Raw genomic sequence first — 22,707 nt, forward strand, 5'->3', positions numbered from 1 at the left:
GAAGCCATGGTAAGTAGCATAGGCCAAAATATACGAATTGACTCAAGCCTAGCTACGGGTGCATAGGTTTCACCGAAATCCAAACCTTCGACTTGGGAGTATCCTTTGGCCACAAGTCGTGCTTTGTTCCTTGTCACCACACCATGCTCATCTTGCTTGTTGCGGAATACCCATTTGGTTCCTACAACATTTTGGTTAGGACGTGGAACTAAATGCCATACCTCGTTCCTAGTGAAGTTGTTGAGCTCCTCTTGCATCTCCACCACCCAATCTGAATCTTGTAGTGCTTCCTCTACCCTGTGTGGCTCAATAGAGGAAACAAAAGAGTAATGCTCACAAAAATGTGCAACACGAGATCTAGTTGTTACCCCCCTTATGAATGTCGCCGAGAATGGTGTCGACGGGGTGATCTCGTTGGATTGCTTGGTGGACTCTTGGGTGTGGCGGCATTGGTTCCTCATCCTCCTTGTCTTGATCATTTGCATCTCCCCCTTGATCATTGTCGTCATCTTGAGGTGGCTCACTTGCTTGATCTTCTCCTTCATCAACTTGAGCCTCATTCTCATTTTGAGTTGGTGGAGATGCTTGCGTGGAGGAGGATGGTTGATCTTGTGCATTTGGAGGCTCTTCGGATTCCTTAGGACACACATCCCCAATGGACATGTTCCTTAGCGCGATGCATGGAGCCTCTTCATCACCTATCTCATCAAGATCAACTTGCTCTACTTGAGAGTCGTTAGTCTCATCAAACACAACGTCACAAGAAACTTCAACTTGTCCAGAGGATTTGTTAAAGACTCTGTATGCCCTTGTGTTTGAATCATATCCTAGTAAAAAGCCTTCTACAGTCTTAGGAGCAAACTTAGATTTTCTACCTCTTTTAACAAGTATAAAGCATTTGCTACCAAAGACTCTAAAATATGAAATATTGGGCTTTTTACCGGTAAGGAGTTCATATGATGTCTTCTTGAGGATTCGGTGTAGATACAACCGGTTGATGGCGTAGCATGCGGTGTTGACCGCCTCGGCCCAAAACCGATCCGAAGTCTTGTACTCATCAAGCATGGTTCTTGCCATGTCCAATAGAGTTCTATTCTTCCTCTCCACTACACCATTTGTTGTGGCGTGTAGGGAGAGGAGAACTCATGCTTGATGCCCTCCTCCTCAAGGAAGCCTTCAATTTGAGAGTTCTTGAACTCCGTCCCGTTGTCGCTTCTAATTTTCTTGATCCTCAAGTCAAACTCATTTTGAGCTTGTCTCAAGAATCCCTTTAAAGTATCTTGGGTATGGGATTTTTCCTGCAAAAAGAACACCCAAGTGAAGCGAGAATAATCATCCACAATAACTAGACAGTACTTACTCCCACCGATGCTTATGTAAGCGATCGGGCCGAATAGATCCATGTGTAGGAGCTCTAGTGGCCTGTCAGTCGTCATGATGTTCTTGTGTGGATGGTGGGTACTGAAAGGGAAATGTGCCCTTGGGCCATTTCTAAGTATTTTGGTGATTGAGTGCCAACACAAGTGCTTAAATGTGAATCTATGCCCATGGATGAACAAAGTGCAAATCAAGAGTAAAGGTATGTTTCTAAGCCTTAGTACATTGGTTTTGTGTACTAATATACTTGTCTAAGTGTTAGAAACAGAAAGAAGAAGAAAAGAAAAGAGGTGAAAAAGGCTTGGCTGTGTACAGCCAAGACTCAGCTCTGTCTGGCACACCGGACTGTCCGGTGGTGCACCGGACAGCGTCCGGTGCACCAGGCTGGCTCGAGCGAACTGGCCGCTCTCAGGAATTCGCCGACGATGTACGGCTAAAATTCACCGGACTATCCGGTGTGCACCGGACTGTCCGGTGAGCCAACGGTCGGCCAAGCCAACGGTCGGCCGCGGAATCTGCGCGCGACACGTGGCCAAGCCAACGGCTAGAAGGGGGCACCGGACTGTCCGGTGTGCACCGGACATGTCCAGTGCGCCAACGGCTCCCAGATCAGCAACGGTCGGCTGCGCCATTTTAGGAAGGAAATCGGGCACCGGACAGTGTCCGGTGTGCACCGGACTGTCCGGTGCACCCGACGACAGAAGGCAAGATTGGCCTTCTAGATTTGCTCTCAACGGCTCCTAGCTGCCTTGGGGCTATAAAAGGGACCCCTAGGCGCATGGAGGAGAATACCAAGCAACCTTAGAGCATTCTTGATCATCCACACTCAGTCTTTGCGCATTCGTTTGTCATTCTCAGTGATTCGAGCTCCGTTTTAGTGAGAACTTTGAGATAGTCTTTTGAGCTCGATTCTTGGCCGTGTGTGTGCGCATTTTGCTGTGGATTTGTGTGTGTTGCTTCCCTTCCTTACTCCGTGATTCTTTGTGAACATCAAAAGTGTAAGGGCGAGAGGCTCCAAGTTGTGGAGATTCCTCGCGAACGGGATAAGAAAAGAAAAGCATAACACTGTGGTATTCAAGTTGATCATTGGATCACTTGAGAGGAGTTGAGTGCAACTCTCGTCCGTTGGGACGCCACAACGTGGAGTAGGCAAGTTTTGTACTTGGCCGAACCACGGGATAAATCACTGTGTCTTCTCTGTGTTGAATTCTTTGTGATTATCATATTGTGCAAGACCTTCTCTCTAGCCACTTGGCGATTATTGCGCTAACACTTAACAAGTTTTTGTGGCTATAAGTTTAAGTTTCACAGGATCACCTATTCACCCCCCCCTCTAGGTGCTCTCAATTGGTATCGGAGCTGTTCTCTTCACAAAGGGACTAACCGCCCGAAGAGATGGATCCTAAAGGGAAGGGAATCGTGATCAACGACAAGGAGAAGGAATCCTTCGTCAACGAGCCAAGGGATGACAAGTCCAACGACTCGGGCTCGGGCCACAGACGCAAAGATGGGAAGAAGAAGAAGACAAGACACATCAAGGAGATCGTCTACTACGACAGCGATGAGTCTACTTCCTCCCAAAAGGACGACGACCACAACGAATACGAGAGAAAGAAACCGGTCAATTCGAACTTTTCTTTTGATTACTCTCGTATTCCTCAAAGTACTAATGCTCATTTATTATCTATTCCACTTGGTAAACCTCCTCATTTTGATGGAGAGGACTACGGATTTTGGAGTCACAAAATGCGTAGTCACTTGTTCTCTCTCCATCCTAGCATATGGGAGATTGTAGAAAGTGGAATGCACTTTGATAGTACGGATAGTCCCATGTTTATTAATGAACAGATTCATAAAAATGCACAAGCTACTACTGTGTTGCTAGCCTCTTTGTGCAGGGACGAGTACCATAAGGTGAGCGGCTTGGACAATGCCAAGCAGATCTGGGACACCCTCAAGATCTCTCATGAGGGGAACGATGTCACCTTACTCACCAAGATGGAGTTGGTGGAGGGCGAGCTTGGACGGTTCGCAATGATAAGGGGCGAGGAGCCAACTCAAACATACAACCGGCTCAAGACCCTTATCAACAAAATAAGGAGCTACGGAAGCACGCGATGGACGGATCACGACGTCGTCCGCCTAATGCTAAGGTCCTTTACCGTTCTTGATCCTCATTTGGTGAACAATATTCGTGAAAATCCTAGGTACACCAAGATGTCGCCCGAAGAAGTACTTGGGAAATTCGTTAGCGGGCGAATGATGATCAAGGAGGCAAGATACGTGGACGACGCCTTGAATGGTCCGATCAACGAGCCGCAACCCCTTGCTCTCAAGGCAACGAGGAGCAAGGAGGCGCTACCGAGCAAGGTGGCGCAAGTTGAGGCGGCCGGGCTAAATAATGAGGAGATGGCCCTCATCATTAAGCGCTTCAAGACGGCGCTTAAAGGTCGCAAGGGACAGCCAAGCAAGACCAAAGCCAAGGGGAAGCGCTCGTGCTTCAAATGCGGTAAGATTGGTCATTTTATTGCTAACTGTCCCGACAATGATAGTGACCAGGAACACGGGAGCAAGAGGGAAAGGAAGAAGCATTACAAGAAGGCCAAGGGAGAGGCACATATCGGAAAGGAGTGGGATTCGGATTGCTCCTCCTCCGACTCCGACAATGAAGGACTCGCCGCCACTGCCTTCAACAAGTCATCCCTCTTCCCCAACGAGCGTCACACATGCCTTATGGCAAGGGAGAAGAAGGTAAGTAATCAAAACAATGTCACTTATGATTCTTCTAGTGATGATGAGTCTAGTGATGAAGAAATAGATTACTCTAGTTTGTTCAAGGGATTGGATAGAACTAAAGTAGATAAGATTAATGAATTGATTGATGCCTTGAATGAAAAGGATAGACTCTTAGAAAAACAAGAGGATCTTTTATATGAAGAACATGACAAATTTGTAGAGGCACAAAAATCTTATGCTTTAGAAGTTAAAAGAAATGAAGTGCTTTCTAGTGAATTATCTTCTTGTCATGAAACCATTGCTACTTTAAAAGGTGTTAATAATGATTTAAATGCTAAACTAGAAATGGCTAGTAAATCTAACTCTTGTGTAGAACATGTTTGCACTAGGTGTAAAGATTTTAATGTTGATACTTGTAGTGAACACCTAGTTTCAATTTCTAAATTGAATGATGAAGTGGCTAGTCTTAATGCCCAACTTAAGACTAGCAAAAGCGAATTTGATAAATTAAAATTTGCAAGGGATGCCTATACGATTGGTAGACATCCCTCAATTAAGGATGGACTTGGCTTCAAGTGGGAAGCCAAGAACTTAACAAGCCATAAGGCTCCCATTCCCGCCAAGGAGAAAGGGAAGGCCCCTATGGCTGGTAGTGCTAAAAAGAACCATGCTTTTATGTATCATGATAAGAGACATACTAGAAATGCAAATAGAAGTTATAATGTTTTTGATTCATATGTTTATGATTCTCATGACATGTTTGCTTCTAGTTCTTTCTATGTGCATGATAGAAATGTTGGTAGGAGAAATGTTGTTCATAATATGCCTAGGAGAAATGTTGTTAATGTTCCTAGGAAAGTTAATGAACCTTCTACAATATATCATGCTTTGAATACTTCCTTTGCAATTTGTAGAAAGGATAGAAAGGTGATTGCTAGGAAGTTAGGGGCAAAATGCAAGGGTGATAAAACTTGCATTTGGATCCCTAAGGAAATTGTGACTAACCTTGTAGGACCCAACAAGAGTTGGGTACCTAAGTCCCAAGCCTAAATTTGCCTTGCAGGTTTATGCATCTGGGGGTTCAAGCTGGATTATCGACAGCGGATGCACAAACCATATGACGGGGGAGAAGAAGATGTTCACCTCCTACGTCAAGAATAAGGATTCCCAAGATTCAATAATATTCGGTGATGGGAATCAAGGCAAAGTAAAAGGGTTAGGTAAAATTGCTATCTGTTAGTCAATTATGCAAAATGGGATATAACTGTTTGTTTACAAATATAGATGTGTCTGTCTTTAGAAGATGTGATGGTTCACTAGCTTTTAAGGGTATTCTAGACGGCAAGCTTTACTTAGTTGATTTTGCAAAAGAAGAGGCCGGTCTAGATGCATGCTTAATGGCTAAGACTTGCATGGGCTGGCTGTGGCATCGCCGCTTAGCACATGTGGGGATGAAGAACCTCCACAAGCTTCTAAAGGGAGAACATGTGATAGGTCTAACCAATGTTCATTTCGAAAAAGATAGACCTTGTGCAGCTTGTCAAGCAGGGAAACAGATGGGAAGCTCTCATCACACCAAAAATGTGATGACAACATCAAGACCCCTGGAGCTGCTACATATGGACCTCTTCGGACCCGTCGCCTATCTGAGCATAGGAGGAAGTAAGTATGGTCTAGTTATCGTTGATGACTTTTCCCGCTTCACTTGGGTGTTCTTTTTGCAGGATAAGTCTAAAACCCAAGGGACCCTCAAGCGCTTCCTCAGGAGAGCTCAAAATGAGTTTGAGCTCAAGGTGAAGAAGATTAGGAGCGACAACGGGTCCGAGTTCAAGAACCTTCAAGTGGAGGAGTTCCTTGAGGAGGAAGGGATCAAGCACGAGTTCTCCGCTCCCTACACACCACAGCAAAATGGTGTGGTAGAGAGGAAGAACAGGACGCTAATCGATATGGCGAGGACGATGCTTGGAGAATTCAAGACCCCCGAGTGTTTTTGGTCGGAAGCCGTGAACACGGCTTGCCACGCCATCAACAGGGTCTACCTTCATCGCCTCCTCAAGAAGACTTCGTATGAGCTACTAACCGGTAACAAACCCAATGTATCTTACTTTCGTGTATTTGGGAGCAAGTGCTACATTCTAGTAAAGAAGGGTAGAAATTCTAAGTTTGCTCCCAAAGCTGTAGAAGGATTTTTGTTAGGTTATGACTCAAATACAAAGGCGTATAGAGTCTTCAACAAATCATCGGGTTTGGTTGAAGTCTCTAGCGACGTTGTATTTGATGAGACTAATGGCTCTCCAAGAGAGCAAGTTGTTGATTGTGATGATGTAGATGAAGAAGACGTTCCAACGGCCGCTATGCGCACCATGGCGATTGGTGATGTGCGACCACAGGAACAATTGGAGCAAGAACAACCTTCTTCCTCAACAATGGTGCATTCCCCAACTCAAAACGATGAACAGGTTCATCAAGAGGAGTGTGATCAAGGGGGAGCACAAGATGATCATGTGATGGAGGAAGAAGCACAACCGGCACCTCCAACCCAAGTTCGAGCGATGATTCAAAGGGATCATCCCGTCGACCAAATTCTGGGTGATATTAGCAAGGGAGTAACTACTCGATCTCGATTAGTTAATTTTTGTGAGCATTACTCTTTTGTCTCCTCTATTGAGCCTTTCAGGGTAGAAGAGGCCTTGCTAGATCCGGACTGGGTGTTAGCCATGCAGGAGAAACTCAACAACTTCAAGCGCAATGAAGTTTGGACACTGGTGCCTCGTCCCAAGCAAAACATTGTGGGAACCAAGTGGGTATTCCGCAACAAACAGGACGAGCACGGGGTGGTGACGAGGAACAAGGCTCGACTTGTGGCAAAAGGTTATGCCCAAGTCGCAGGTTTGGACTTTGAGGAGACGTTTGCTCCTGTGGCTAGGCTAGAATCAATTCGTATCTTGCTAGCATATGCCGCTCACCATTCTTTCAGGTTGTTCCAAATGGATGTGAAGAGCGCTTTCCTCAACGGGCCAATCAAGGAGGAGGTGTACGTGGAGCAACCCCCTGGCTTCGAGGATGAACGGTACCCCGACCACGTGTGTAAGCTCTCTAAGGCGCTCTATGGACTTAAGCAAGCCCCAAGAGCATGGTATGAATGCCTTAGAGACTTTCTAATTGTTAATGCTTTCAAGGTTGGGAAAGCCGATCCAACTCTTTTTACTAAGACATGTGATGGTGATTTGTTTGTGTGCCAAATTTATGTCGATGACATAATATTTGGTTCTACTAACCAAAAGTCTTGTGAAGAGTTTAGCAGGGTGATGACTGTGGCGGAACCGCCCGAATTATTCCAACTTAAGTGCCTAAGTCCCGCCTTACAGGCTTGACCACACTTAAATAGGAATAAACCGTCAGTCCCTCGGATCTAGTCCGATAAAGCCACTTAACCAGGATCGAATACCACTAGCTCACTCGAAGGTGAGGCACAGAGAAATACAATAAAACATAATACCATAAATTTAACAAGTATCAGTAGTGATTACATTATCGGAGTTTCAGAAATAATAACCATAAATTTTAATGCAGCGGAAATAACTAACGGAGAAAACCGAGTAACATGGCGAAGCCTGGCCACGCTACTCCTCCTGGTCCTCTCCTGCGGAAGCAATAACCCACTCGACCATCTATCCCGGTGGCAGGGATGGAGGCCAAGTCACACCAGCAACCAATCATCCTAAGGAGTACCTGCAAAAATTGTGCCACAAGCAAGGCTGAGTATACTAATACTCAGCTAGACTTACCCGGTGTGAGGAGTCTACTCCTCTACCTCTAGACATGCAGCTGTTTGGCTGTGGGGTTTGGTTGCCAAAAGCACTAGCTGAGTCTAAAAACAAGTTTTAGCTTTTCAAGTTTTAGTATGATCCTTTTAAACTAGATGTGTACCTAGCTAATCATACATGGTATCAAACATTTTTATCAAACAACATCTTTTGCCAGTCACCTCATTTCCACTTATTACTCAATGTAGCAGCATGGATCAAGCAGTCTCATTAGCTGCGAGAAGCAGACGATTCGAATCGAGTTTTTAAACCTTGCAAGGTAAACCTAAACACACGACATGTAGGGGCACTCCGTCCCCACACATATCAACCGTCCCCATTGATTCCCTGGCAACAGATCAGGGCTCACCGCCTTGGCGTACAATGCCTCACTGACCCCGACTGCCGTCGTGCAGTGACCGCACTTGTACCCACCATAACCGGAATGGGAGACCACGTCTCAGGTCGCGTGAGGGGATATGTCTGCGGGCAGGTTCACTCAGGTACTAGGCTTACCGATTTACCATATTTCTCGGCATGTGTTTAGTACGTTCAAACGCTTGACACACGGTACCACACCTTAATCCTTATTCCAATTTCCGTCTCGTAGACAACGCATCCCCATGGACCGTTGTCCACAGACCATCATCATTATGATATCAAAATGGATACAACCAATTCCTGACCTCGCGCGAGTGCTAGAAAAATCACTCGACTTCTACCGAGATCCCTAATTAATAAAGCAGCTACTCGACCTAGCATACTAGTATCCATCTCAAAAAGGAATCCTGAGTTCATGCAACTAGGGTTTCAGTCAACTCCTACACTTAGGTGCACAGTACAAACCTACAAACATTAAGTGTAGTAAAATAGCATATATAAACGGTTATGCATAAAACCGGGGCTTGCCTTTAATTTTTAACACTTAGATAGTGTTTGCTGGGGGAGGTACTCGCTTGGCGAGCATCCACTGGGTAAGTCCACCATTCTTCAGGTCGTCCACCAACTGCATCTTGTGGTTGGCACCACATCACTTACACGATCGTCATCTCTCGGTCCTAAATGAGATGCAGGATGCATATGTATGAATATGATGAAATATGTCACAAGATAATCCCAACATGGATGGTAGCGAACTAAACATTAAATTGTAAGACACCACGACAACCGTACGCAAGCGCTAGTTATCTATACGTCATCGGGCATACGTAGTCAATCATCACTGGAAAACAACAAACACTTCCTATAATTATCTATTGCAAACACGACATCATAAGTACAAGCATTCGCCACGTTCACTTTTATCATTCATTAGTTACTTATTATTAAACTAGTTAAGTACGCATAAATTTACGATGACTTACACATAGACAGACTTAGTTAAAAAAAGGAATAGTTGCTTAATCGGGTTTTACAATCATTCACAACCTTCTACTGCAAGCATACACCCCAGAGAACACACATGAGGAGATAGTTTATTCACAATTACAAATTGTACTACTTTAATGATGTTGGTTATTTAGTAGTATTAGCAGAAAGTCAAAGACATGACATTATTCATTTTGTTTCCCTAATATATAACTGCACTTGCTAACTGTTGATTAAGCTAAGCTACTTATTAGACCTTAACCAATTTGGTTCACTAACTTAGTGAGATGTGTACTACTTACTTATATATAACCTCAATTATATTAGTCACTATCATTATTACTCATGTTCAATTAAAACCCAAAACAAGCAAGCAGTCAACTCAAGACAGCTACAACAGAGTAGAGCAATCAATCACATTCAATATGTTTGTGACAGCAGCACACCAGCTGATTGTTTCAGTTATAACATACAAGACATTCATCCAAAAATAGTGATCAAATACTTTTTGGAAGGTTTAAGGAATTCTCTACAACTTTGGTACTGTTATCTCTATTTGATTAGAAACTTAACAAGGTTAAATCGTGACAAACGATAGCTCTGTTAAGCTTTAGACAGATTCAGACTTGCGACTTCAAAAATTTATAACTAGAGACTCAGGCATTCAAATCAATTGATCCTAGATTTTCTGGAAAGATAATTAAACATTCTACAAATTATTTATAAACATCTTAGGTTGATTTAAAGTGTATCAAGAGTAAAAGACACTAGAAGGCTTTGCTGTCCAGATTTGGAAAGATTCAGACTTCACACTTCAAACATCTACAACTTAATCTTCAGATCATCAAAAAGAGTGATTCAAGACTTTTTGAAAAGCTCATCAAAAGCACTACACAACTTTTATAATTACCAAGAAGCGATTCTATCGTTAACCAAGTCAAACAATTCAGTTTTCGAAATATGTTCTGACAGTGGACAGGACACAGCAACCATTTTGTAAAATTCATAACTCCTAAACTATCAGGCCTATGGTTATGAAATTTTAACACAAGCAAGATAAGAAAAGCATATACAACTTTCTTACAACGACCATGAATAGATTGTAACACTAAGTTAGGAAAAACAATGCAGTTTCTGAAATCTGTACAGAATTTGGACAGATTCAGTTACTGAATTTGTAAAAGGCATAACTTCTAAACGATTAGACTTATGGCTGTCAAAATTTAACACCAGCAAGGTAAGAAGGTTATCTCCAACTCTTCTATATGACTTTTCTACAGAAAACATAATTTAGTTCATTAAACAAACATCACAACGAAAACAGTGTGTGCAGTCCAACACAGCAACTAGTAAAATTCAGCTTCTATACCATTCAAGAATTGTCGCGTTCTAGAGACTTGAATTATTTTAACACTTTGCTATTTGTTGGAGTTGAAACAATCAAATTAGGACCAACAGTAAACTTACTAACTTTTTATCCAAGTTATTTCGTGCGCTAGGATTACCACATAATTAACAAACACGTTCACCAAATAAAGCATTTCGGCACACATGTCCGACATCACACAAAACCACGATGAAGCACTACTAATATTTAGCTTTAGACCATCATGACACAACCACTTAACCTCTAATTGGTTTTAAGGTATAACTCAAGCCTTTCATGAATATGCATGATTTTGTTTACTCCAAATTTTCACTAAGTCTTTTAATTATAAAATGGATGTTATTTTAGCACCATATGAAACTATCTAATTTGGGACTGGAATTTTTATGAGGCATAGTTAATAACAAATTATGACTAATGTATAAATTTTACATGCCCAGGTTTTATATTTTATTTACTACAAAAATAACAAATTGTTGATGCAATAAGGCATGTGAGACAAGGTTAAATCTAAAACTAATTATTTTATGTGGATGCATGACCATATCAAGTTTTCTTAGGCTACTATAATATCATACAAGGACAGTGGAACATCATTTTCCATGTTTACATCCATATATTTTTTTATAAATCATTTAAAACTACTTAAGGTGCATTAAACAAGTTAAATCACTAACTTAATCATACATGCACAACAATTCATGAAATTTTTATCAGTCACCAAGCATCACAACGAGAGTCTACTGTAAAAATTTGAATCCATTTGGAGCACTAGAGCTACAGATCTAAAAATAACAAGCAAAACAATCATCTTTTTCCTATTTAACATGTTTTAATTAACACACCAAGAAAACAGTGAACAACCTACAAGTTTTATATTTTTTTTAGATGGAGTATGACAGCATCTAACTAACAAAACAAGTTTTATCATTTTTTGATTTTTATAAATAAAACTATGGAGAGAAGCAAGTTCATTTATTTTGTAAACCAGTTTTAAAATACGAATTTCTACAGAAAAACTTTTCCACTAAACCATACCAACATATAGATCCAATAGTTAGAGCATTTTATAAGGAAGCCAACAAAACAAGTTTCATAATTTTAGGAGCTCTAAAACTCGAGATATGAATTTTTGAACACAACACAAAAATCTGCAACTTCTGTACTCAAATCTCGCCTTGGGCCCACCTGTCATAGACTCAGGGGGGTCTTCTTCTACCTCCAGCCATCACGTGAACAACAGAGAGCCGCAGAAAAAACGATGGGGCTGCTTGCGTGGCTGGTTCATCTATGGAGGGGGCCAAGCAGCGAGGAGGCGGTACCATGGGAGGAGAGGGTGCTCCTGCGCTGAACTAGAGGGGAGGGGGAAAGTGGCGTGGAGAGGAGGAGGAGGAGGGCTGGTGCTGCCATTTATAGAGCAGAGCTCTGGACATGTCAGACTGCACCAGCAGGTTGCAGGTGATGGCAGAGCGACTTTGGGCGCCCATTTTCGTCGTTTTCCCCTTGGAATCGGATCAAGGTTACTGTAGAAAATATCTTCCTCGATGTACACTCTACAAATCTTGTACAACACTTGAGGTGATTTGAGCACTGGTTAGAGAGATAAAGACCCACGAAAATTGGTTTGTCAGTGGGTTAGAAAACAGTGGAAACTCGTGAAAACTGAATGTCAAAGCATGTCAAACGGAATCGGATGAATGCCATCTTTTAATATGTTGTGCCCCTATTAGTTATTAACAACTTTTATATTTGGAAAAACTTGAGGTGTTCAACAAAAATTTGGGAACGCGGGACGTCGACCCGAAACAATGCTGATTTCGGACTTAGAAGAATTCGAATCCTGAAATCAGATTTTTTTATTCTGTCTTGATGGCACTGTTTGGGATACTTAGAGGTTGAATCAAGGCTTGGTTTAAATATAATATTTGTTGTATAACACAGGTTCTACAACTTTTATTAAAGGTCAAACCTCATATCTTGAATATAAATTAAAGTTTCACTTTTGTCAAGGTAGCATCATTATAAGGCTTCAAATTATATTTTTAAGGCAATCGGGGTATTTTCTCGATATTTTCTTTGCATTTTCTCTACATGAACCCTTAATAACTTTTGTTGTAGAGTTAATCTAGAGTTGTTTGAGCAAGATTACAAGGCTTGGTTGAATTTCAAAATTCGCACATGTTCAAACGAGAAGTTTCAAGCAAGTATATGATTTATGTTTTGATGTGAGCATTTGGTTCAAACTTTGAGAAATCTTTAGAATACACTTGATAGATAGAGATGAATGATGATATAGAGATAAGAAGTTGATTTGCATAAGAATTAATTAGAGATTGGCACAACAGAGATTCCGCTGGAGAATGCGGATTCGGACTATGTATTTGGACATAGACCGAATATTGAGAAAGCGGATTCGGACACCGATTGGATAACGTAACAACTATCGAGAGTCCGAATAAATGAGTCTGGACGGGAGTTGCGAGACGAGATTGACTTTCGAATTTGCGTTTGCTTCAAGAAACAAAAAGTTTTAACAGGCTCCAAATTTGGCTGTTCTTGAGATCGAATAATTCCGAACTTGGTGAAACTTTCATGAGTAACTTGATAAATGGAGATAGATGTGATCGAGAAATAGAAATTTTCACTGAGCATCCGAGATTAGGATAAATCTCCCGACATAACGCGAAATTGACACCTGGGGTGTCACAGCCTTCCCCCCTTAAAAAGAATCTCGTCCCGAGATTCGAATGAGGATCTTTAAGGATGGAGAAGCATGTAACTCCCAGGCTGGAGATAGATGCAAATTCATGAGATGAGATTTGATAAGATAATGAAGATAGATTTGGATAGAATATCGCGGCATGTTGAGACAAAATGCAGCGATCACTTTGAGAGAATATCCACAAAAGATAGCACATCAGTATAGTCTCGTAATGGACCACGACTATTAACCGCGATACCAGCGCGTGCCGAGCAGTTCAACCATGTGTGCACCATAGTAGGCTCTCGGTTTCGTCGCGGCACCAGCACCATCAGTCGTTTAGTCATGACACCATTACCAAACGTAACCAATGAAAAATTCACTTGGCATAATTAGATGGAGCCCATGAGAATATGGCTCAGAAAACATGACTAAAGTTGAAGCAGAGATTATCGGCAAAAGAACATCACTTGAGAATTTTCTTCAACTCCAAGAACTATTTCTTGATCATCATGGGGATTATCAGCCAAAGATCGATACAATATTTAATACGAGGAGGAATCAGCCATGAGATCGAGATTGATAAGCTTTTAGAGACATGAGAGATCCCAAGATAGCAGCAACATCCATTAATCCACATGGATATGCCGTTTAGAGATAAAATTGATAAAATGGCGTCATGAGGCTTGGAGGAAGAGCATGAGATCGACATCCGATACTTGAGAACGGGTTATAGCAGATAACCAGATGACGGGGCATAATCATTGGATGATCTAGAGATTTGGATGACAAGGCCACAACATGATTCACAAGGAAAATGATTACCTGATTCGGACAAAGGAGAGGTAGGCAAACTTGATCAGCTAGGATGATCAACAGAAATGTTATGAAGCTTTAGGGACAAGGATTTATGGAAAGAAACATGGCCTTGATAGGGTTTGCGTGACTAGACACCAACAACAATTTTTTTGACACTACAAGTGCACAAGGAGACTTGGGTTGGTCTAGCGGTCAAGCTATGAGGTTCTATAAACTGCGCATGTGTAAATTCAAGTGTAAAACACACAAGGGCTAGAAACATCAAAACAAGCACATGAAATTTTTTAAAGGTTTCACTTGCTAAGCTCAAGGTTGGGGGGGCGGTCTTCTCATGAGCAAGATGGACAACATTTCTTTTGCGAAAAGGTTTGAACATTTACAATACCACCTAGATAACAAGGCAAGAGAAACACATAACACAACCTAGCGAGACTTACTAAGTAGGCAAGAGATAAGGTATTTCTTATATTTCATAACATAGCAATACATCACATTATTCAAAATTTCTTATTATTGGAATAAAGGTGAGAGAAGTGTGTTGATGCACAAGAGACAATTATAATGCGACAATCATGATGCATGCTCATTCTAGTCGTCTTCTCAGACCTAACTAATTTTTCGGGTGCTTGCTACAGCATCCTTATTAATAATATTAGTAGCCTTTATGGCCTATATAAATAGCCACCTAACTACCCATCTATTTCCTAAGGCTTCACGTCCTAGGTCTATCATGATCGTCCTGACATCTATCCAACTGGGTTTTTAAGCAAGTTTTACTTTTGAAAAGGTTGGTAATCATGACTTATTGACTTCTCTGTAATGGTATTCGCTCCGATACCAGCTGTGGCGGAACCGCCCGAATTATTCCAACTTAAGTGCCTAAGTCCCGCCTTACAGGCTTGACCACACTTAAATAGGAATAAACCGTCAGTCCCTCGGATCTAGTCCGATAAAGCCACTTAACCAGGATCGAATACCACTAGCTCACTCGAAGGTGAGGCACAAAGAAATACAATAAAACATAATACCATAAATTTAACAAGTATCAGTAGTGATTACATTATCGGAGTTTCAGAAATAATAACCATAAATTTTAATGCAGCGGAAATAACTAACGGAGAAAACCGAGTAACATGGCGAAGCCTGGCCACGCTACTCCTCCTGGTCCTCTCCTGCGGAAGCAATAACCCACTCGACCATCTATCCCGGTGGCAGGGATGGAGGCCAAGTCACACCAGCAACCAATCATCCTAAGGAGTACCTGCAAAAATTGTGCCACAAGCAAGGCTGAGTATACTAATACTCAGCTAGACTTACCCGGTGTGAGGAGTCTACTCCTCTACCTCTAGACATGCAGCTGTTTGGCTGTGGGGTTTGGTTGCCAAAAGCACTAGCTGAGTCTAAAAACAAGTTTTAGCTTTTCAAGTTTTAGTATGATCCTTTTAAACTAGATGTGTACCTAGCTAATCATACATGGTATCAAACATTTTTATCAAACAACATCTTTTGCCAGTCACCTCATTTCCACTTATTACTCAATGTAGCAGCATGGATCAAGCAGTCTCATTAGCTGCGAGAAGCAGACGATTCGAATCGAGTTTTTAAACCTTGCAAGGTAAACCTAAACACACGACATGTAGGGGCACTCCGTCCCCACACATATCAACCGTCCCCATTGATTCCCTGGCAACAGATCAGGGCTCACCGCCTTGGCGTACAATGCCTCACTGACCCCGACTGTCGTCGTGCAGTGACCGCACTTGTACCCACCATAACCGGAATGGGAGACCACGTCTCAGGTCGCGTGAGGGGATATGTTTGCGGGCAGGTTCACTCAGGTACTAGGCTTACCGATTTACCATATTTCTCGGCATGTGTTTAGTACGTTCAAACGCTTGACACACGGTACCACACCTTAATCCTTATTCCAATTTCCGTCTCGTAGACAACGCATCCCCATGGACCGTTGTCCACAGACCATCATCATTATGATATCAAAATGGATACAACCAATTCCTGACCTCGCGCGAGTGCTAGAAAAATCACTCGACTTCTACCGAGATCCCTAATTAATAAAGCAGCTACTCGACCTAGCATACTAGTATCCATCTCAAAAAGGAATCCTGAGTTCATGCAACTAGGGTTTCAGTCAACTCCTACACTTAGGTGCACAGTACAAACCTACAAACATTAAGTGTAGTAAAATAGCATATATAAACGGTTATGCATAAAACCGGGGCTTGCCTTTAATTTTTAACACTTAGATAGTGTTTGCTGGGGGAGGTACTCGCTTGGCGAGCATCCACTGGGTAAGTCCACCATTCTTCAGGTCGTCCACCAACTGCATCTTGTGGTTGGCACCACATCACTTGCACGATCGTCATCTCTCGGTCCTAAATGAGATGCAGGATGCATATGTATGAATATGATGAAATATGTCACAAGATAATCCCAACATGGATGGTAGCGAACTAAACATTAAATTGTAAGACACCACGACAACCGTACGCAAGCGCTAGTTATCTATACGTCATCGGGCATACGTAGTCAATCATCACTGGAAAACAACAAACACTTCCTATAATTATCTATTGCAAACACGACATCATAAGTACAAGCATTCGCCACGTTCACTTTTATCATTCATTAGTTACTTATTATTAAACTAGTTAAGTACGCATAAATTTACAATGACTTACACATAGACAGACTTAGTTAAAAAAAGGAATAGTTGCTTAATCGGGTTTTACAATCATTCACAACCTTCTACTGCAAGCATACACCCCAGAGAACACACATGAGGAGATAGTTTATTCAAAATTACAAATTGTACTACTTTAATGATGTTGGTTATTTAGTAGTATTAGCAGAAAGTCAAAGACATGACATTATTCATTTTGTTTCCCTAATATATAACTGCACTTGCTAACTGTTGATTAAGCTAAGCTACTTATTAGACCTTAACCAATTTGGTTCACTAACTTAGTGAGATGTGTACTACTTACTTATATATAACCTCAATTATATTAGTCACTATCATTATTACTTATGTTCAATTAAAACCCAAAACAAGCAAGCAGTCAACTCAAGACAGCTACAACAGAGTAGAGCAATCAATCACATTCAATATGTTTGTGACAGCAGCACACCAGCTGATTGTTTCAGTTATAACATACAAGACATTCATCCAAAAATAGTGATCAAATACTTTTTGGAAGGTTTAAGGAATTCTCTACAACTTTGGTACTGTTATCTCTATTTGATTAGAAACTTAACAAGGTTAAATCGTGACAAACGATAGCTCTGTTCAGCTTTAGACAGATTCAGACTTGCGACTTCAAAAATTTATAACTAGAGACTCAGGCATTCAAATCAATTGATCCTAGATTTTCTGGAAAGATAATTAAACATTCTACAAATTATTTATAAACATCTTAGGTTGATTTAAAGTGTATCAAGAGTAAAAGACACTAGAAGGCTTTGCTGTCCAGATTTGGAAAGATTTAGACTTCACACTTCAAACATCTACAACTTAATCTTTAGATCATCAAAAAGAGTGATTCAAGACTTTTTGAAAAGCTCATCAAAAGCACTACACAACTTTTATAATTACCAAGAAGCGATTCTATCGTTAACCAAGTCAAACAATTCAGTTTTCGAAATATGTTCTGACAGTGGACAGAACACAGCAACCATTTTGTAAAATTCATAACTCCTAAACTATCCGACCTATGGTTATGAAATTTTAACACAAGCAAGATAAGAAAAGCATATACAACTTTCTTATAACGACCATGAATAGATTGTAACACTAAGTTAGGAAAACAATGCAGTTTCTGAAATCTGTACAGAATTTGGACAGATTCAGTTACTGAATTTGTAAAAGGCATAACTTCTAAACGATTAGACTTATGGCTGTCAAATTTTAACACCAGCAAGGTAAGAAGGTTATCTCCAACTCTTCTATATGACTTTTCTATAGAAAACATAATTTATTTCATTAAACAAACATCACAACGAAAACAGTGTGTGCAGTCCAACACAGCAACTAGTAAAATTCAGCTTCTATACCATTCAAGAATTGTCGCGTTCTAGAGACTTGAATTATTTTAACACTTTGCTATTTGTTGGAGTTTAAACAATCAAATTAGGACCAACAGTAAACTTACTAACTTTTTATCCAAGTTATTTCGTGCGCTAGGATTACCACATAATTAACAAACACGTTCACCAAATAAAGCATTTCGGCACACATGTCCGACATCACACAAAACCACGATGAAGCACTACTAATATTTAGCTTTAGACCATCATGACACAACCACTTAACCTCTAATTGGTTTTAAGGTATAACTCAAGCCTTTCATGAATATGCATGATTTTGTTTACTCCAAATTTTCACTAAGTCTTTTAATTATAAAATGGATGTTATTTTAGCACCATATGAAACTATCTAATTTGGGACTGGAATTTTTATGAGGCATAGTTAATAACAAATTATGACTAATGTATAAATTTTACATGCCCAGGTTTTATATTTTATTTACTACAAAAATAACAAATTGTTGATGCAATAAGGCATGTGAGACAAGATTAAATCTAAAACTAATTATTTTATGTGGATGCATGATCATATCAAGTTTTCTTAGGCTACTATAATATCATACAAGGACAGTGGAACATCATTTTCCATGTTTACATCCATATATTTTTTTATAAATCATTTAAAACTACTTAAGGTGCATTAAACAAGTTAAATCACTAACTTAATCATACATGCACAACAATTCACGAAATTTTTATCAGTCACCAAGCATCACAGCGAGAGTCTACTGTAAAAATTTGAATCCATTTGGAGCAATAGAGCTACAGATCTAAAAATAACAAGCAAAACAATCATCTTTTTCCTATTTAACATGTTTTAATTAACACACCAAGAAAACAGTGAACAACCTACAAGTTTTATATTTTTTTTAGATGGAGTATGACAGCATCTAACTAATAAAACAAGTTTTATCATTTTTGGATTTTTATAAATAAAACTATGGAGAGAAGCAAGTTCATTTATTTTGTAAACCAGTTTTTAAATACGAATTTCTACAGAAAAACTTTTCCACTAAACCATACCAACATATAGATCCAATAGTTAGAGCATTTCATAAGGAAGCCAACAAAACAAGTTTCATGATTTTAGGAGCTCTAAAACTCGAGATATGAATTTTTGAACACAACACAAAAATCTGCAACTTCTGTACTCAAATCTCGCCTTGGGCCCACCTGTCATAGACTCAGGGGGGTCTTCTTCTACCTCCAGCCATCACGTGAACAACAGAGAGCCGCAGAAAAAACGATGGGGCTGCTTGCGTGGCTGGTTCATCTATGGAGGGGGCCAAGCAGCGAGGAGGCGGTATCATGGGAGGAGAGGGTGCTCCTGCGCTGAACCAGAGGGGAGGGGGAAAGTGGCGTGGAGAGGAGGAGGAGGGCTGGTGCTGCCATTTATAGAGCAGAGCTCTGGACATGTCAGACTGCACCAGCAGGTTGCAGGTGATGGCAGAGCGACTTTGGGCGCCCATTTTCGTCGTTTTCCCCTTGGAATCGGATCAAGGTTACTGTAGAAAATACCTTCCTCGATGTACACTCTACAAATCTTGTACAGCACTTGAGGTGATTTGAGCACTGGTTAGAGAGATAAAGACCCACGAAAATTGGTTTGTCAGTGGGTTAGAAAACAGTGGAAACTCGTGAAAACTGAATGTCAAAGCATGTCAAACGGAATCGGATGAATGCCATCTTTTAATATGTTGTGCCCCTATTAGTTATTAACAACTTTTATATTTGGAAAAACTTGAGGTGTTCAACAAAAATTTGGGAACGCGGGACGTCGACCCGAACAATGCTGATTTCGGACTTAGAAGAATTCGAATCCTGAAATCAGATTTTTTTTATTCTGTCTTGATGGCACTGTTTGGGATACTTAGAGGTTGAATCAAGGCTTGGTTTAAATATAATATTTGTTGTATAACACAGGTTCTACAACTTTTATTAAAGGTCAAACCTCATATCTTGAATATAAATTAAAGTTTCACTTTTGTCAAGGTAGCATCATTATAAGGCTTCAAATTATATTTTAAGGCAATCGGGGTATTTTCTCGATATTTTCTTTGCATTTTCTCTACATGAACCCTTAATAACTTTTGTTGTAGAGTTAATCTAGAGTTGTTTGAGCAAGATTACAAGGCTTGGTTGAATTTCAAAATTCGCACATGTTCAAACGAGAAGTTTCAAGCAAGTATATGATTTATGTTTTGATGTGAGCATTTGGTTCAAACTTTGAGAAATCTTTAGAATACACTTGATAGATAGAGATGAATGATGATATAGAGATAAGAAGTTGATTTGCATAAGAATTAATTAGAGATTGGCACAACAGAGATTCCGCTGGAGAATGCGGATTCGGACTATGTATTTGGACATAGACTGAATATCGAGAAAGCGGATTCGGACACCGATTGGATAACGTAACAACTATCGAGAGTCCGAATAAATGAGTCTGGACGGGAGTTGCGAGACGAGATTGACTTTCGAATTTGCGTTTGCTTCAAGAAACAAAAAGTTTTAACAGGCTCCAAATTTGGCTGTTCTTGAGATCGAATAATTCCGAACTTGGTGAAACTTTCATGAGTAACTTGATAAATGGAGATAGATGTGATCGAGAAATAGAAGTTTTCACTGAGCATCCGAGATTAGGATAAATCTCCCGACATAACGCGAAATTGACACCTGGGGTGTCACAATGACGCAGAAATTCGAGATGTCGATGATGGGCGAGTTGAACTACTTCCTTGGGTTCCAAGTGAAGCAACTCAAAGATGGCACCTTCATCTCCCAAACGAAGTACACGCAAGATCTGCTAAAGCGGTTTGGGATGAAGGACGCCAAGCCCGCAAAGACTCTGATGGGGACCGACGGACACACCGACCTCAACAAAGGAGGTAAGTCCGTTGATCAAAAAGCATACCGGTCAATGATAGGGTCTTTACTTTATTTATGTGCTAGTAGACCAGATATTATGCTTAGCGTATGCATATGTGCTAGATTTCAATCCGATCCTAAGGAGTGTCACTTAGTGGCGGTGAAGCGAATTCTTAGATATTTGGTTGCTACGCCTTGCTTCGGACTCTGGTATCCAAAGGGGTCTACCTTTGACTTGGTTGGATACTCAGATTCCGACTATGCTGGATGTAAGGTCGATAGGAAGAGTACATCGGGGACGTGCCAATTCTTAGGAAGGTCCCTGGTGTCATGGAACTCTAAGAAACAAACCTCCGTTGCCCTATCCACCGCTGAGGTCGAGTACGTTGCCGCAGGACAGTGTTGCGCGCAACTACTTTGGATGAGGCAAACCCTCAGGGACTTTGGCTACAATCTGAGCAAAGTCCCACTCCTATGTGACAATGAGAGTGCTATCCGCATGGCGGAAAATCCTGTTGAACACAGCCGCACAAAGCACATTGACATCCGGCATCACTTTTTGAGAGACCACCAGCAAAAGGGAGATATCGAAGTGTTTCATGTTAGCACCGACAACCAGCTAGCCGATATCTTTACCAAGCCTCTAGATGAGAAGACCTTTTGCAGGTTGCGTAGTGAGCTAAATGTCTTAGATTCGCGGAACCTGGATTGATTTGTAGCATACATGTGTTTATGCCTTTGATCATATTCCTTATGCATTTTGTTGCTTAATAATGGTGCTCAAGTTGTACAAACACTCCCTGGACCTCACAAGTCCGTTGCAAAGTGATGCACATGTTTAGGGGGAGATGTGTTACAACTTGACCCTTTGAGATTAACCCTGTGCTTGAGTTTGATGCTTTAGTCTCAAAGAAGGATTGAAAGGGAAAAGGTGGACTTGGACCATGCAAGACTTCCACTGCACTCCGATGAAAAGAGTAACTTTTCCAAGTTCATCTTTAAACTCTTATTGCCTATTTTGCTCTTAATTGAAGATTTTGGTGAGGCAATGGGGTTAAAGGGCCAAGATTGATCCCGTTTTGGTGCTTGATGCCAAAGGGGGAGAAAATAAAGGCCAAAGCAATAAATGGATCAGCTACCACTTGAGAAACTTTGAAAACAGTAGGATAGAGCTTTTGGTTTGTCAAAACTCTTGCATTGTCTCTTTTGTCAAAAGTTGGCCTCTTGTGGGGAGAAGTGTTGATTATGGGAAAAAGGGGGAGTTTTTGGAATCTTGAATCAATTTTCTTTGGAAAACCTCTCTTTATGTCTCTACAAGTGGATTTGACTTAGAGATAGGATTTTGAGTTTGATTTGCAAAAACAAACCAAGTGGTGGCAAAGGATGATCCATATATGCCAAATTGAATCAAAATAAATTTGAGTTTTTATTTGAAGTGATATTGCACTTGTTCTAGTTGCTTTATGTTGTGTTGGCATAAATCACCAAAAAGGGGGAGATTGAAAGGGAAATGTGCCCTTGGGCCATTTCTAAGTATTTTG

The sequence above is a fragment of the Zea mays genome, chromosome 2 (genome assembly GCF_902167145.1).
Source record: "Zea mays cultivar B73 chromosome 2, Zm-B73-REFERENCE-NAM-5.0, whole genome shotgun sequence".
NCBI classification, from domain to species: Eukaryota; Viridiplantae; Streptophyta; class Magnoliopsida; order Poales; family Poaceae; genus Zea; species Zea mays.